This window comes from Pongo abelii, chromosome 17 (genome assembly GCF_028885655.2).
Source record: "Pongo abelii isolate AG06213 chromosome 17, NHGRI_mPonAbe1-v2.0_pri, whole genome shotgun sequence".
Taxonomy (NCBI): Eukaryota; Metazoa; Chordata; class Mammalia; order Primates; family Hominidae; genus Pongo; species Pongo abelii.
Genome location: NC_072002.2, coordinates 29,526,946 through 29,543,655, shown reverse-complemented (window position 1 = coordinate 29,543,655; position 16,710 = coordinate 29,526,946). Strand labels below are relative to the sequence as shown.

Here is a 16,710-nt window from a genome sequence, read left to right as displayed (position 1 = left end):
CTGATGTCCTCCATGACACCAATTAGAGCTGGCAGGAAAGGAAACCGACTCCCTGCAGTTCTTCCCTCAAAGAAACCATTCTTCTTTTCTCTTGGTACCTGCAGAATTCTCTTCCCTGATATGGCAAAACCTCTAGGATCTACCAATTTGAGCTACAGACAGAGGTAACAACCTTGTTATGAAGAGGACCACGCCATTAAAAATAATGACTACATACATGAGTCTGGTAATTCTCATTTTCTTAAATAATGCAGCAGTGCTTTTTAAGCCTTCTCCAAGATTTTTTTTTTGGGGGGGTAGTAAAGCGTAAGTTACAAATGGCCCCATTTTTTATACAATTCCGTATTTACTGAATGCTTTAAGTGTCTAGACCTCTACTTGGTTTGGGAAAGAAACCTCAAGAGAAATAACTACCTATCCTCATCAAGCACCCACCCAATATAACTGGAGAGAAAAATATAGACTCAAGGCAGGTTAAATATTGCATTTGTTTTCTAGGTCTAATATAGACCTTTCTGCTTTCTCTCTCTCTCTCTGTTTTTAGTTTGTAAGGCAGGGTTATAAGAACAACGTATCAAAATGTCAGCAATCTAAAAATTAAGTTGTCAGCTTTTTCTCTGTACTGCAAATTACAAAAGAATTAGGGGTTTGGTGCTAATAGAAGCTTACAATTCCAAAGTATGCAATTTAACCAATCATCATAAGGACTAAAAATGCAACACCAAAGACATTTCAACCAAGTAATCTGCAGTTCTGGCATCTAATTTCAACTTCTCTACTTGTGCCATTCTTCCCAATTTGTTTCTTCTTTATGCTTTGAAACTGTGCTCTGGAATTGCTACATAGTTAAGAAAGAACTGCCCAGAGCTCCTACATACATAATACACTCACATGAAAAATGTCAGTCATCTTAGCAAGGAGGTATGGAAAAGACAAGGAACATCTGCAGCCATTCTGTGCTTCTTCGTTTTTTATGCTGATATTACCATAAATTCAGAAAGGAAAACATGAAATGTACTTTATTGTTTCCAAATTTCAGTCTTATCATTTATTCAACACTAATTTGGGTGAAATATGTCTCTGATCATCTCTGCACTAGAATTCTAAATTAGGATTAAAATGCTAAATTATAAACTAATTAGTACATAAAACAAAAATGGAAATGGAAATCAATTACTCCAAATCACTGCAGATATCTTCTACACTTATGAAATACCTTTTTCCATTTTTTCCTATTGCCACCTGCAATCACATCACTTAAAAATAAATGAGAACATCGTCTACCCAATAAGTAAATTGCATCTTTAGAGAGACCACATACTTTTTTAAAAGACATTACTAATAACCTAAATCAAGAATTTAAAACGAATGCTATTTTAGTACAAAGAACAGTAAGAAATATGTTGACTCAATATATAAATAAAAATATACTCATTTTTCTTGTTCTTTAATTTTGTAAATGGCCCTTCTAAAAAATGACAGTATTTTTCTCTACAAAAGGAATATTCAGTGCTTTCTACTATTTCACAAAAAAACAAACAACAAAAAAAAACGTCTCCTTCCTTTCTCTTGGAGACACATTTTCCCATGCAGTCTTACATTCATTTATACCTTCTAATTCTCCAAACAATACCTCGCAATGCAGTTCAACTTGAGAAAGGAGTCTCATTGATTGATCAGGCAAAGTTTTAAAGCCAGCAAGATGCTTCAGATGGTCTGGTTTTGCCTGCCCCACCCTTGTTTCCTTTGAGCCATAGTGATGTCACAACACCAGGCAGGACAATGACTTCACTGCTCCAGTCCTTGCTTCTGAGCACAGAATTCCTCACAGCCAAGGCAAATCAAATAACAGCAGAACCCTCCCGGGCTGAGTGCCTGATGAATTCCCAACAAATCAGCAGCTAGCTAGCCTTTTGAAAGAAATAGACGCAGCGATTGCACGATTAAGGATCTCTCTAAATGAAGTGGTGCTAAAGATAAATTTGATTCATACCTTTCAATGGTGAGTCTATATTCCACGGAAAACTGATGGGGTACTTAGGGGAGACTATGGGAATTAAAGACGGCCAGGGTAGATTACTCAAGAACCCTCTCTCGGCCGGGAGTGGTGGCTCACGCCTGTAATCCCAGCACTTTGGGAGGCCGAGGCGGGTGGATCACAAGGTCAGGAGATCCAGACCATCCTGACTAACACGGTGAAACCCCTTCTCTACTAAAAATACAAAAAGTAGCTGGGCGTGGTGGCGGCCGCCTGTTAGTCCCAGCTACTGGGAGGCTGAGGCAGGAGAATGGCGTGAACCCGGGAGGCGGAGCTTGCAGTGAGCCCAGATCCCGCAACTGCACTCCAGCCTGGGGAGACAGAGCGAGACTCCATCTCAAAAAAAAAAAAAAAAAAAAAAACTAGCCGGCTAGCCGGGTGTGGTGGTGGTCGCCTATAATCCCAGCTACTCGGGAGGTTGAGGCAAAAGAATTGCTTGAACCCAGGAGTCGGAGGTTGCAGTGAGCGGAGACTGTGCCATTGCACTCCAGCCTGGGTGACACAGTAGGACTCCATCTCAAAAAAAAAAAAAAAAAAAAAAAGTCTCTCTCTTCATTATATATAGTCAAATTCTCACAGAAAGGAAACATTTATTCTTCAGCCTACTCTTGGAGTTCTATTTTACTGGAGAGGACATGAATTCTAATTTGTGAATTTTAGGGAAAGCACTAACTTAAAAGATGAATGCACATCATACAACACGGAAGAAAATACTTTTACAGCAAGTTCCTGCCACACTTAATGTAATATACTATATAAGTCCAGAAAAGATTTGCAAGATAACATCATCACATCTCTCAGTACATGGAAGTTGCCTCTCTTCTACCTAGGTGGCCCCTTAATGAATTTGACCAACCAGTTTTTAAAAAACAATTATAAATAAAATTGCATCCGATCAAGTTAAAAAAAACCTGATCTTTTATTTCAACACAAAGTTGGCCAAAGTCCAAGCACTGTACATGAATTGATAAAAAATTTCTTTTAACCTAAATCGCATTCATGCAGAAGAAATGTCTTCAAAATTAAATGTAAATATTCATTGAGACACTGACATTTGACCTATAGCTCCTGAATCCTTCACCTAAAAGGGGTTTACAAATTAAAGTGGCTACTCTTCTTGTTATGGATGAATTATTCACAAAACATGTTCTGTTTTGAAAAACTTATTTTGGCTAAAGTGTATTAACTAAATAAACTTGATGCAGTAAGTTGTGCATCTGATATTTTGCTTTTCTAAACCACCAGAAAACCATAATGCAAATGAGACAGTATTAAGCATTCAGCTATCAATGCCTTGCAAATTAACAAATTGAAGTCACGCTTCTCCAATTTAGTATTTATTCCCTCTCACATTAATTTTGTTACTCCAACTAAAGTTTTTAAAGTTTGATACCAAAATTAACATACATTTTTTAAACACTCACTCTGAGCCAAGAGAGAAATCACCTCTCAGTCCCCAGAGTTCACTGAAGCTTGATGTGCTGCTCTCTTTTCTTAATAGGGCTTTTCTGCTTAATTTGCTGTAATTGGGACTACGTCCATGGCTCACAGACATAAGAGGAATTTTATCATTTTTGTTTCCTTGAGACTTTAAAAATCTAGGTAAATTTCAAAAACAAGGTTTTTAAGCACTTGGTGTGACGCTTCCTGTACTACAGAAGTTAATGCTATCAACAGAAACTCCAGCACACCTGGCCACCTCAGAGAGCCTAAAATTCTCACTGTGCCCCACTCCCCACCCCCCCTCAACAAAAAGGACAGGCAGGATATCTGCAAAAGCAATTCCGCAAGACTAATGTAAAAAAGCTGAAACAACTTAAACACGCAATGGAAGCACTGCATTAGCAGGACTGCCTGGCCCTCTCAGGACCTCCCAGCCCAACCTCCACAAGTAATTAATACCACATGTTTCCTTTATCATTCTATTTGTTCTGTTCCGCAACAATCTCTACCAACTTTAACCCTGGGCTGCAACTAAAGGAAAAACCCTAGGAAACTTCAGATCCGTAATATAAAAAGAAAATTGAAAAGAATACTCTCATTGCAAGGGACCACAGTTAAAATTTACTAGGTAACCACACCCACCGCATTGCAGAAGCCATGAACTTGGCAGGCGTAGGGGGGAAGGGGAAGAAGTCGGGCGAGATTAGAGGGGAAACCCGAAAAAGCAAGCCCCTGCGGCAGCAGCCAGGAAACACCCGCCAGGAACTGGCTGAGACCCCAACTCCAGCGGTCCGGAGCCCTAGCCTCCCCACCCCCACCGCTGCAGAGCCGTCTTCGCAGACACCTCCCGAGGAGAATCGCGGCCCCGAGGGCGCCAGGTGAGTCGCGCCGCCCCGAGCCCCCGGGCCACGGCAGGCCGACCAAGGCGCCCCCGGCCCGCCCGTGCTCCCGCGCCCGGGTGCCAGAGGCGAGGGGCCTCGGCAGGTGCCCAGGCCCAGGGCAACCCCGCTTGGACGCTCCCTCCTCCTCCCCCCCACCGGCCGGGGGCCGCTACCCCAGTTCGGGGAAACTAGGCAAGTTATATAAAAGCGGCCGGCCCCCCTGCCCAGCGGGGATGCTTTGTGCGGAGCGCACCTTATCGGCCCCGCGCTGCGCCCGCCCGCGCCTGCACCCGGGACGAGCCCGCTGCCGCCGCGCGCTGAGCGCAGGGCCCCTCCCGCGGCCGGTCAGCCGCCACCCGCCCGGGCGGCGCCGCAGTGTCGCCCCCTGTCCCCCGCACCTCCCCGGGGGAGGGGCCGGCCCGCGCTCGCCCCCAGCCCGAGGGGCAACTTAAAACATGGCGCCCCGGGCGGGGGATTTGCGCAAATTGGCGGAGAAAGGACGCGGGGACCGAGTCGCCCCCTCGGCCAGGGATCCCAGGGAGGCCCCCAGGCCGGAGGCCGGGTCTCAGGCTCTGCGCGCCGGCCCAGCCACTGCTGCAGCGCGGCGGGCGGAGCGGGCGGGGGGCGCGGCGGGCAGGCTCGGCCCGCTGGGGGTCCCGGCGAGCGGGAGGGCGGTTGGGGACCCCGGCTGCGCCCGGCGCGGGGCTCGGGATTCGGGAGACCGCGCGGCGCCGAAGCCGCGCGTCAGCCTCACAGTCCCGCGCGCCTCGCCCCAGGCCTCGGGCTCTTCCTCCGCACCTCGTAAAGCCGAGACCCCCTCGCAGTCCCCCACTCCGAGAGGCGGAAAAGTTACCTGGGATCAGCAGGGAGCCCGGGCGCGCCGCGGCGTGGGGACTAGGCTCGGGCGCACGTCCTCGGCGGCGGTGCGCAGGAGACTCGGGCGTGGGGAGGAAGCCGCAGCCCAGGGCTGCTCGCCGCGGTTCCCCCCCGCCCCCTGTTGCAGGAGACACCGAGGTTCCGCGGAGCTGCGGCGAGGGCCCACGCCCAGAGACCGTGCGAGGAAAGCCAACCTCGTCCTGCCTGCCCTCCCAGCCACGGGGGAGGGGGCCACCGCAGTACTTCAGGACAGTTACATGGGCACAGCCTCCGCCGTCCTGGCGCAGGGTCAGGCTCCACGGACGACGCCTGCAGACAGCTGCCAATGCCAATAGCTTTAGCCCTTTATTCCCACTGGCCTCTCCAGACCCCTCTTCCTTCCCAGACATCCCCTGTGAGAAAGGAGGGAGGGGGTGTTCCTGACCTTCAGGTGAGTTATTTATTGGCTAGGGACTGCAGTATTTTTTTTTTTCTTTTTGGAAAGAAAAGAAAATCAAGTTGGTGGTGTCTTCAAGTCATGTTAATAGAGAAGATCTGAATTAATGCTTGATAAGAGAAGTCGCCCATTTTTCAGCAACTCAGCTACTCCATCCTCCCCAGTATCTATAAAGCTTTCCACCGAAATTTATCCTGATTTTAAAGAGTGGAGGGGGCTCACTGATTTGTAAGCGAAAGAAGTAACTCCTGGTCATCTCACAATATCTTAAGATCTAACCGACTAACCAAGATATTTAAGAAATATTTTTATGGGCACAAAAAGAATAGAGTGAATAAGACATAGTATTTGATAGCACAACAGGGTGACTATAGTCAAAATAATTTGATTGTACATTTTAAAACAAAGTATAATTGAATTGTAACACCAATGATAATGCTTGAAGGATGGATTTCCTGTTTTCCATGATGTGATTATTACACATTGTATGCCTGTATCAAAACATCTCATGTACCCCATAAATATATATACATACTATGTACCCACAAAAATTAAAAATATTAATTTTTTTAATTTTTAAAATAAATTGTATGTATATTTAAGGCATACAACATAAGATACATATATAGTAAAATGGTTATTATAGTGGAACAAATTAGCATATCTATCATCTCACATAGTTACGCATTTCCCCCAACACCCCTCTACTTGTGGCAAGAGTAGCTATAATGTACTCATTAGGAAAATCCTGAATACAAGACACTTCTTAGCTCTAGTCCTCGTGTTGTACATCAGATCCTTTTCATGTTGTACGTTATTAATTTTTTTAAAATAGAGCCTTCTCCAAATCATCTCGTTGCCCCTCCAGGAGCTCAGGGACTCATTAAAAGAGGGAAAAAATGGATTCACAAAAATATTGCATTTGCTACTGGGTGCCAAAGACAAGATACAGAACACGTGCCTCTGGGAAAGATTAGTGGGCCTGATCTGTCAGTGAGGCCTGGAGAGGTGGGGAGACTTGGCGCAGGTTTCTAGAATAGGGAAAACTTCAGTAGGAAAGGAGGATGGTATTTGATTTCCTTGGCTGGAGTGGAAGGGTTTTTTCATGTTGAAGAGGGAGAAGGTTGGAAAATTATAGTTACTATGTTGCTATGGAGTTTATGGGACTATATTCTATAGATGTGTAGCTTTGGGAAATTTTGAGCAAGAAAGTATTAGTGGGCCTGATCTGTCAGTGAGGCCTGGAGAGGTGGGGAGACTTGGCGCAGGTTTCTAGAATAGGGAAAACTTCAGTAGGAAAGGAGGATGGTATTTGATTTCCTTGGCTGGAGTGGAAGGGTTTTTTCATGTTGAAGAGGGAGAAGGTTGGAAAATTATAGTTACTATGTTGCTATGGAGTTTATGGGACTATATTCTATAGATGTGGAGCTTTGGGAAATTTTGAGCAAGAAAGTGTGACTGAAGTAATGTTTTAGGAAAACTAATCTTATGGCTCTGCAAAGAGTAGAACAGATGGGCAAATACCAGGTTGGTGATCGGAGGAGACTATGGTATTAAGACAGTTACCAGAGGTAATGAGGGCCTGAATTGTCTTTCAGGTGACAGATAAAGGGGACAGTTCCAATAGTGGATGTTTGGGAATTAACTGCATTTCCTATCAGGAAGTGTTGCATATGAGTATTAGAGATATATATGCACATATCACATACGCACCTGTATGCCTCTGTGTGTGTGTGTGTGTGTGTGTGTGTGTGTGTGTAGCATATAAGGTCTGTGAATGAAGAAAGAATTCATTTTCCTTTTTTGCATGTACACTAAAGCACTCCATTAAAAGTGGACTTGAATAAATTGTATTGTTTACAATAAACACTCATTTGGCATTATCATTCAAGAAACAGATGGCTCCATATTTTCATTCATTTTATTGCAGTATTTTTGCTATTTTTTAAAATTGAAAGCAAACTTTTTCTTATGACTCATGAATCTTAATCTTTGTGGTGATGAAAATCAGCAATAGTGTCTGAATGGCAATTTTCTTGGGAGAAAAAATGTTAGACAACTAAGTATTTTTTTAATTAGAAATACCTATCGAGGCCAGGCGCAGTGGCTTATGCCTGTAATCCCAGCACTTTGGGAGGCCGAGGTGGGTGGATCATGAGGTCAGGAGTTCAAGACCAGCCTGGCCAAGATGGTGAAACCCCATCTCTACTAAAAACACAAAAATTAGCTGGGCATAGTGGTGGGCGCCTGTAATCCCAGCTACTCAGGAGGCTGAGTCAGAGAATTGCTTGAACCTGAAAGGTGGAGGTTGCAGTGAGCCGAGATCTCACCACGGCACTCTAGCCTGGGCAACAGAGGGAGACTCTGTCTCAAAAAACTACAACAACAAACAAACAAACAAAACCCTATCTAATTATGGTAATATTCCATGAATTGAAAATTTGGAGTAAAAACCATACTGCTGCATAGTTTGATAGGAAATCTTGGAAGCAATTACTTTGGAATCCTCTGGATTTAACCAAGGCTCTCCTTTATTATTTTTTTCCCCCTAGCACAGACAGGGAGAAAAAGAAACGTCAAATTCATGAGTGGTGCATAGCTGCATAGCTCCCTCAGCAACTTGCCTGCATCTTGGTAATAGCGATCTCTTCATTCTTTCTTGTGAATCCCACGCAGGATCCTCTCTTAGTCCTCTCTGTCTCCCCACAGTGCCTCACTGGGCACATTGCAAGCCAAGCACTTCACATTTTTGCTAAATGAATGAATGGACATTGAATAATGAACTAAGTTGTCACTTTTCTTCAGGGTTTCAGCTTCCTCATGTATAAAATTAGGGACTGATTCTAAAATTCTGTATGGTTCAATAATATTGGGGGTCTATAACATTAAAAGATGTATCACCTCTTACTACTTACTGAGTAAAAGCAATAATGAAAACCCTACTATTTAGCTCTCATCAGGAATTAATGAGCTCTTCCACACAGAAAGGAGAAGGAACATAAAGTAGAAAGCAAGGTGAAGATACAATTATGATTGAATTTGCTTGCTTTCTTAGAATACTAACTTCTCTCCTTTTCCCTCTCACTACCAAAAATAAAGCCACTATAGCCCCAGAGAATTCTTTATTCTTGTCAGTGTAACCCCCCTTGTGGTGCTGTTTCAATAAGTTATAGAAAAGTAGTTCTTGGGTCCAGTAAATGCTGTTTACACAGTCCTAGAATTAGTGCCAATTTGGCATGAGAACTCAGTTCTTCAGATTCTTAATTTACTATGTCCACACAGTGCTAAAGGGAGTGTTATGCAAATACTGAAACAATCCATGGAAAGTCAGGAAAGATTCCATGACTCTAGCCTAGGTCTTAGGATGCCCATTCTGGTCTCCACTACCTTAACTTGGGCTTCCTCTATGCTAATCTTATTTATGGACTTCCTGAAATTACTCTATATAAGTTATATCACTGAAGGTCACCAGCTATCAAGAATTCTAACCACGGTGCAGAGAAAAGGGTGCAGCTTACTTCAGGTAAGATATGTGTGTAAATTCATCCCAAGCTGAAGAGATTGGATCCCCCATGAACCTCTATTCCACCACAAATGTCAATAGAGTACTGACTCCTTGAGTGAATGAGTAACTGGTATTCTGCTACCTGAACAGCAATGATAACTCCAACCTGATAGCCAAGACAAGGACAGAATTTGCAGTTGTATTGACAGCCATGTTGTCAGCCTTATGGATGAGACTCCAGAAAGAAATAATAGAGAATCAGTCTGGTTAAACTTATCTGAACTTTGCTCTCAAACATGAAAATTGAAGGAATATTGACGCTTGAGCAAACCCTACAAATGCCACCTAATAGACATTCACACTCATTTGGCCTCATTTATTCAACCTGATCTGCTGCCTTAGTGAAATGTTAACAACACTGGCAATAACTCGTTGAGGCTTATTTTATGCTCAGAATAATGTCAGGCACCTGAATTGCATATCAAGTTCTTGAAATCAGGATATAAAGTCTTCAGCCACGTGTTACTGGGGACCATAAATAAGAGAAATACAGGGATGAATGCATAATTCAAAAGCAACAAGCTTATTCTTCTGAAATAAAAATTCATTGAAGAGTTTCTAGGTTCTAAGAATAGCTTTAAGTTTCAGCTCATTAAGGCTTCCAGATGCTCTCTTCATATTGAGTTTGTATACCCCATTTCAGGGGTCTGTGTACATGCAAGGCACAGATGCAAAATGAAATAAAGTATTGATAAGTATAAATGTAGCACAAAATGTATGAAAATGTATACATGAGATGGAGCAAGTTTAGGCATGCTAACACCATTTAAAATCATTCCTATTCATCAGAATTCCATATTTGCCTTTTTTCTCTTTGTATTCTTACATAAAGAATAGCCTTAAAGGTGGACCAGTATATAGTATGTAAGTTTTATTGTATTAAAACATATCCTTATTGATTTTTTTACTTTCTCCATTTCTAGTAAATTTTAGAAATAAGTCTCAGCACTTTTAAATGGAATAATTTTAATGATAAAATTGTAAGGGTTATTTTAGTGATCAATTCTTCATTAAATGTAAATGCTCAATGATTCTATTCTTCTCAAGTAAAAATAAAAAATCCATTGAGAATGTTTTCTATTTAAGGATTTTATTATAAATATGGAATGGTAAAATGCGAATGCTAAAATATAAAGAATGGAAGTTGTTAATCTGTAATATTCAACTCTGAACCACATGATCACTATTGACTTATATGCTAAGACATTAACATTTTAATCACTTTTTCCCCAAAAGACAAAATAAATGCCAGCTAGCCTCTCCATCCCCTGTAAAGCTGTAAGTAATCCTAATCAGCTATTATGTTTCACCCCAGAAGCTATCAACAAAAATTAACTGAGGAAGAAATAATAGATAGTAAGACACATTCAGAAGTCAGGCTTATTAACTTGTTAATGCTATCTCCTCTTTAGGCAAATGTGTGATGGTTAACTTTATAAACTAATAAACACACAGCAATAACTACTCTAAGGAAAAAACATTAGCTTTGTTTCTTAATTGAATTCCTGTTTTCCAGCATGTTTTTTTTCCCATTTCCAACTGTCTCACTGGCTTGCAGATTTCAACAGTGAGGGTACAACCTGAAAATGTCATTCCACTGTAGTCCACAGCTTCCAGAATGCTCTGGGAATCATTGAGAACATCATCTAGAATATCTTTGTCCCTTAAAATAAATTTAATAGGTCAAAGCCATTTGAAAGAAAGCCTTGGCTACTAACACTCTCCTATGCAAGATGTTTATTAGGGATTTGTCGGATATCCAAGGCCGACTCATTTGTAAATGATACAAATCTGAGGATACCAGAGTTTCTCAAACTGGCTTATTTGTTAACAGTTTTCTAAGTTTTATGTTTCTGTGTCAATAAAAATCTTAAAAATAATAAAACTACCAGATGCACACCATTGATATCAGAATCGTTCAAAGTACTTGTGAATAATGCAAATTTTGGGGTCCAGCCTTAACTGAGTGAGTTGGAAGCTCTGGGATGGGGGTCCAGGGAGCAGCCATTTTTAACAAGTTCCCCAGGTGATTATAAATCACACTAAATCTTGAGAACCATTGATCTAGGCGACCAGTCCATACCAAAAATCCCACAGGTGACAAAGTGCGTTCAGATAGATGTTTCATAGAAGCTGGAACAGAAAGCGGGTGGAAAAACAGCCTACTCAGACATATACGAGAGCTGAACTGAAGATAATCTACACTGCACGATTCACAGTTTGCAGGAGTTATTGCTTGGATCCTGTAATGGCATGCATCAGTCTGTAGCAGCAGTTCATTAGCAGTAAGTATAGTAATAAATAACAATGAAGGATTGTCCTGTTCCTAATTCCAGCAATAATTGGATTAGATGCCTATTTATTAAAGATTGCAGTAACACTGCAACTCTGACCTTAATTTCCAAGTTTTTACAAAGTTGCCAAGGGATGTCTCATTAAAATGGGAAATTGAGGACTAATTGCCGGCAGTTTTAGTTAAGTTTGAGATCTGACTATCTTAAACCCTGCAAATAGAGAATTTCAATACATTTTGGTATACCATACTTAGGCAAACAAGCATTCCCTGGGCTGCTTAGTAAAACTTAGTGAACCAAATTAAATAAGGAAATTGACCAGAGGCTCCATCCTACTAAAGCACAACATGAGGAATTTTGTTTCAGAAAAACAATATCATTTATCGTTTTAAATTAGTGTGTTGTTAATTTTAGTGTTCAGGCCTTGCATTTCTCATATCAATTTATTAAGGTTATTTTGGTTTTATACTTGGTGAGCCCTATAAACTTAAATCTGGTTTTATATCCACATATGTTTAGAAATATTTTCTTTCATTAAAGGATGAAATTTCAGCTCAATAAAAGAGGACCATCATTCTAACATGGGCCAGGCTGTTTTATAAGCAGTGAGTTTCCAGTTGGAATGTTTAAGGAGATACCAGATGACATCTGTCAGTAATGCCCCTGAAGGCTTCTTCTATCAGGAGGGCACTTGGGCAAAATCAGCTATAAAGTCCTGCCAACTGGGAGATGAAATTGTGTTCCAAATGTTTGCCACTCAGGAACCAGCACTTGCCTACCCTGTTTGAGGTAGCAACTCAAGCACTGACTTCATGAAGGAACACTCATGTACATAGGTACATGGTCTTTGAATCCCCAACAACTTCTCAATTATAGGTTGAGATTAATTTGTCACTGGTTCTGTGCTTTTTCTCCATAAATCTCATGACAGTTTCCACCACCTCTTCCCCTCCCATGTCTTCTCGGATCTATCAACTCTAATCTGCTTAGATTTATACAAGTCCTCAACCTCTCTAATCAAACCTTTCTTTACCTCTGAGCCAAGCTTTGGTGAATTAACATAAATAGCTGGTCATGATATTCTTTTTGGAGTCAAGGTATAAATATTCTGAATGGGAAACCATGAAGCCTATTTTGGAATTTTTCCTGGGTGTCTCAATGCCTATTCCCAAATTATCCCACTGTTTAACAAAATCAAACAGGCATGCAGTGAGCACATGCCATCCTTCTGAATGCCATTATAGCTTGGTGAACAGAGCACCAAGTAATATCTGAAAATCGTTGTATAACCTTCAGCAAATTTCCACTTCTCTTGATGTGACATCAATATTCATTGAAATATTCCCTCCATTTTCTGTTTTACTAGCACAGACGGGTGGTTCTCAACCACAGCTGCACATTAGCAGAATCACGTGGGAGGATTTTTTTAAAAACAGCCACTGAAGGCTGGGCACAGTGGCTCACTCCTGTAATCCCAGCACTTTGGGAGGCCGAGGCGGGTGGATCACTTGAGCCCAGGAGTTTGAGTCCAGCTTGGGCAATATATTGAGACCCCAACAAAAAATTTTAAAATTAGCCTGGCATAGTGGAGCATGCCTGTGGTCCCAGGTACTCAGGAGGCTAAGGTGGGAGGATCACTTGAGCCTGGGAGGTTGAGGCTGCAGTGAGTTGCGATAGTGCCACTGCACTCCAGCCTGGGCAACAGAGCAAGACCCTATCTCAACAAAACAAAATTTTTAAGGCACTGAAGTGAATTATCACAGTTGGGTGATAGGTACATGTGGACTTATACAATTCTCTCTGTTTTGTGTACATTTGAAAGATTTCATACTTGAAAGTTTAAATTTAAAAAATTTTAAATATTGGTGCTTAATCTGTATCCCAAACCAATTAGATAAGAACCTCTGGAGAGTGGGACCCAGGCAGCCGTATCTTTCAGCATTTCACAAGTGACTTTTAGGAGTAAATGGAGTTCAGAAACAGGTAAAAGAAGACTGAAGCACATACTTAAATTGAATGTTAAGAATTCCTCAAAAGAGAAAGGCTATAAAAATAAACATTGATAACAAGCACTTATTTATATCTTTAAAAAATTACCTGAAGTCCTTATAGAAGCCACTGGATGACATGTGCATGTTCCCATTCTCTGCGAAGTGAGTCAATTTTGAACAGGCTGGGTTTGCTTGGCAGTGCCTGCCATCAGATTTGTTGATTCTCACACTCTAGGGGAAACCTATTACTGTAGCTGGCTACCCAATTCATAGTAATGTGTCAATAAAATGCTGGCATATTTCACAACAGGCATAAAGAACTCATCACACATTAAATATCGTGACTAGAATTTCAACAGCTCTTCAAACACCCAAAAGAAAAAAATGTCATTTGTGGTTTTATTCCAAGTTTCTGTGTAATGTGTAGAAGTTACACACGAGTACTTTTGGTTATCTCAGATGATGAATAATAGAAGGTTCCAGCAGGTACTTTTTGATGAAACAGATAAAAATATTTGAAAAATTAGAGGAGCCAGTAGGAAATTGTGTCTAAGTGACTATAACCTGACGTTTTATGAATTGGATCTAGCAATTTTCCCCAGGTGTGTTCAGGCATTGGGATACTGGTACATCACGATACCTGGCCCAGGGATCTGTTTTCACTAAGAGCTAAAATTTACTGAGCATTTATCTTGTATGAGGAATTGTTTTACAAGCTATTGTTCCAGTTGAATAACTTTCACCATCACCAGAACCCTCCAAGGTAGAATCTATTATTACCCTTATTTTCAAAAGAGGTCAATGAGGCAGAAGCTGTTTCAGTAAGGTGCCCGAGGTTACACAGGTTTGACTATCAGAGCCAGGACGCAAGCTCAGGTAGTCTGACTTCTGAGCTAGTCCTCTAAGGCCTCTAACTAGACAGTCAAATAAATACATACACACAGATATTCAGTTAAATCATATGAAATTGCCAACATTCAACTGTTTTGACTTTCAGAGCAGTAACTTTAGAGTACAATAATATACTCCAAAGAGAACACATTGCATTGGCTACAAAGAGAGAAACAAAGTTAAGGAAAGACTATTTCTACTACTATGGACACATTAGAGAACAGAAAAAGTCTTCCAAAAAGTCACTAATTTAGAAAGAACATGCAGGTTGTTTATAGTCTAAGAAGCTACTAAAAGAACGTAAGGCAACTGCTAATAAAATTATAATTATTATTGTTAACTTGTATTTACCTCTGCTGTGTGCCACACAGTGTTTTAAGGGGTTTCTGTGCACATTATCTCTTTGTTCCTCACAATTCTATGAGGTAGGAACTATAATTATCCATATTTTACAAGTGATTAAAAAAACTGAGGCAAATGAGAGGTGGAGTAGCTTGTCTCAGGCCTCATATTTGGTGAGTAGTAGAACCAGGCAATTTTATTGTAGAGTCCATGCTCTTAACCATAATGCTAAACTGCCCCAACACATTTACATAAGGTTCCCTTGGAATTTCCTCTACAGAAAAGGGATATTAATTTCAAAAAGCTGTGCCCCAAATGGGGTCATTGTATAAACATGTATCCATTTGACCAAGAAGAGCAGTCTACAAGTTAAGAGTTTGAGAAAAAGGCCAAAGGCGAATGCTCTCATCCATCAGTAGATCCTGCTGGCTCTACTTTCAGGACATACCCAGAATCAGCCACTTCTCACTGCACCTGCCTCTGGCACCCTGGTGCAAACCATCACCATCTCCTGTCTGGGTTCCTGCAACACCTCACCATATTTGTCTCTGTTGCCACCCTGAGACCCCTAGTCATTCTCCAAACAGAAGATACTGTCAGCCTGGTAAAACATAAGCCAGATCACGTCACTCTTGTTCAAAGCCTCCGGGGGCCATGTTATCTGCCCTCACCCCATCCAGCCCCACTGTTCTGAACATATCTGCCAGCCACACTCCCCGTCTCACTCTAGGCACTCTGTGTTTGCCGTTCCTCACACAACCAGGTGCACTCTCACCGTCAGCTTTGGAATCAGCTCTTCTCTAGGAAATACTAATGCTCTCGCCTACTTCAAGTCTTTGCTCCCGTCACCTCTCAGAGAGGCCTGCCCTGCACACCTTAAATATACACAGTAAAAACAAAACTGTGACGGGGCTACCCCAGCACCTATTCCCTTATCCCACTCTCCTTTTTTCCCATGACCTAACATGGCATATCATTTCCTTATTTATTATGTTTATTGTCTGTCTTCTGCCATTCCAGACATAAGTCCCACAAAAAAAGGGGTCCAGCCACCTAGAACAGTGCCGGGCATGGAGAAGGCATTCAATCTATGTGTGTTGAATGAAAGAATTTTAAAAAGCTCAAAGATTATAAAATATGGGACTCCTTTGGAAGGATTATCAGAGGGATACAAGTATAAAATTGAAGAATTAGCTTGCCCAGGATTGGGATTAGACACAGGAAGGAGATTTGGAAGGAAGAAACTAAATCTAAGGGAATGGTGGATATATGATAAAAATGTGACATAGTTATATGCAACATACACTGGTTCCCTCCAACCATGAAACTAATTTAGGCAGCACCTCCCAATCACCCTAAGAAAAACCCCATTCCTCACCACTGATCCAACCCTGGGTGACACCAGTAGAGTTCCTCTTCCACCACACACCCAGAGATGAGAGGGAAGAATGGTAAAGCCACCCCTCCCCAAATGCCACTGGGCCATTGTTAACACCAGGGGCAATTTAATAAGCATTTATATTCTGAGGACAAAAGAAAATGTGACAGGATTCAAGCAGGGCCCTCTTTGCTCATGTGCACAAACAATGGCAATGACCACTGCAGTGGAAAATGTCAGAGCATCTGAAGCAGAAGTGTCCAGGCTAACATTATTTTTCATATCAATGGTTGCCATGGTGATATTTATAAAGATTTAGCCACCATCAAGCAGTGAATACTTTTAAGGGGCTGTTGGAGGAGAAGACGTCGCAATCCACCCTTCGTCCTCACAAATCACTGTCATCTCACTTGCTCCCATGACATGGCTTACTTCTTTTGATTGCGCTTGGCATGCCCACTAAAGATGAGTTTTAGATTCTGTCATTTCAGGCTTGAAGCCTGTGCTGTGTTTTTCCATTTGGTCTGCATTAAGCTTTCTTCAGTGATTCACCGTGGCCTTTCAAACATCGCCAG

General features: G+C 41.7%; 1 protein-coding gene across 31 annotated transcripts in view; it reads right to left on the bottom strand.

The window, feature by feature from the left end:
- The window catches only part of EPB41L3 (erythrocyte membrane protein band 4.1 like 3), a 249,369-nt gene that overhangs the window by 145,637 nt on the left and 87,022 nt on the right, over window positions 1-16,710 (bottom strand). For 29 of the 31 annotated variants that reach the window (XM_054537507.2, XM_054537508.2, XM_054537513.2 and 26 more), the window contains exon 1: window positions 5,216-5,341. The gene's annotated coding sequence lies outside the window, so the exon portion shown is untranslated. 31 annotated transcript variants of the gene reach the window in all.